The 1,929-nt window shown below is 37.6% G+C and overlaps 1 pseudogene; it reads right to left on the minus strand.

The window, feature by feature from the left end:
- Positions 1 to 46: 46 nt before the first annotated feature.
- Positions 47 to 1,902, minus strand: LOC119344702 (annotated as a pseudogene).
- Positions 1,903 to 1,929: the final 27 nt, after the last annotated feature.

Genomic DNA, 1,929 nt, shown 5'->3' on the forward strand with positions numbered 1-1,929 from the left:
AATGAGGAAGACAAGGTATTTCGTGAGAAATAATGCTCTTGAACTGATAAAACTAAATACATAAATAAAGCCTTGTTGGAAGTTTCTTTTACACGAATAACCACTATTAGTGGAGGGTAAATATGCATGATGGCATAAAGACCCTGAAAGACTATATATGGCAAACATCATGCCGATGAATGCCCAAATTACAGTGGTAATAAACTTAAAAACCAAACATAAATCTATAAACCATATGAGATGCATATGCATATCAGCATAAGGATATATATGTTGGAGCATCCACGCTTGATGATGCACAATCAAGTTACGACCCATGTCTAATCCTGCAGCTCAGGATATCTGACAAGAAGATACAACACCATGTGGCATCATAGGTGCCTCCTCGTTTACAGTGCAAGACACATTGTTGCGGCCCTCTCCCGTTGTGGCAGGCAACTCTATGCCGTCCTCGAGGAATTTCATTGCATCTTCCATGGAAGGTCGGTGTGCCTCTACTGGGTGAGAGCACTGGAGGCCAAGGACAACCACACGCTCCATCTCCCTAGAGTCGAAGGCAAGTAACCTGTCGTCAGCTATACCATCCACTTGAACCTGCTGCGCACTACCACCACGCATCTGCCAGACATTCTCCCTTGATTTCCCCTTACATGCAACCTCTAGTAGGACGACTCCAAACATGTACACGTCCGACTTATGGTTAAGCTCTAAAAGTTCTCTTTTCATGAGCTGTGGATTCATGTATCATATCGGTCCCTCGGGGAATGTGAGTACTTTTGCTCCCTTTTTGCTGGTAACCATCGATAGCCCGAAGTCAGCAAGCTTGGCATTGAAATCATTATCCAGGAGTATGTTGTCTGGCTTGATATCTCGACGCAAAATGCATGGATTGCACTCGTGATGGAGATAACGAAGTGCGGACCCTAAGCCCTTCACAATTTTGTACCTGTTAATAAATATAGTAAGTGAAATGTTGACAAATGCATCCATAGCAAGCAATCACGTCTATCTTGTTGTACCTAAATAATTTAAGGTGCATGGTAGATATACCTATTTGTTATGTGCCATAGCAAAAAAAACATTGTTCGTTACTCCCTACAAGCATCATAAATTCACAAGTCAATTATTCATACTTATTATCATGACATTGAAAAAAACCACAACGTGAATCAACAAATGGGAAACACATGTGAAACCCTACCTAATTTTCTCTACGTAGGTAAGACCTATTATTATATCTTAGCCGCTGATTGACAATATTACATTTCAGTAAATAATAATTCTGTTAATTCACTCCTTTAAAAAACATGGCGTAGAACCATGAGTAATAGTTCAATTAATAAACCTTATTAAACATTATGCATGAAGTCCCTATAAGAAAGCAATATCAATGTAATTAGTTAGACATTAGGAAAATGGGCATGTGGTTAAAGCAATGTTGAAGGCTAGGCGAGACCACTTAATGGTGGGTACGTTTGATTTGAAAGATTTGGGAAAACAAATCTATTTTGGAGTATTAATTATGAACTTCCATTATGTTCAAAGTCCAATGAAAAAAATTGTCACGATGCAAAAAAATATTGAAAAAACTTGTTGTGATTTGGATTTTGAATTATCAAATCTTCAACTATATGAAATGAAACAAAAGATTAAAAATGGCCATGCTAATTAGAAACTACACGTGCTGGGACCTTTATGTCACACTTGTAATATATCAACCATGCATAAATGTCGACATACTGATTTCACCTGTCAAAAGTTTTCCCGTTCATATAACGGTAAGAATTTATGCTGTTGTATTTCAATATTAGTTATCAGCTGGTGCTTTTCCATTTACAAGGAATAATAGTCTATTTAGTATTTTAACTCCTAGGACATAACAGATCACCATGACCATGAATCCAAAAGTATGATTGGCTTACAATAGTT

Source organism: Triticum dicoccoides, unplaced genomic scaffold, assembly GCF_002162155.2.
Source record: "Triticum dicoccoides isolate Atlit2015 ecotype Zavitan unplaced genomic scaffold, WEW_v2.0 scaffold180969, whole genome shotgun sequence".
Classification (NCBI taxonomy): Eukaryota; Viridiplantae; Streptophyta; class Magnoliopsida; order Poales; family Poaceae; genus Triticum; species Triticum dicoccoides.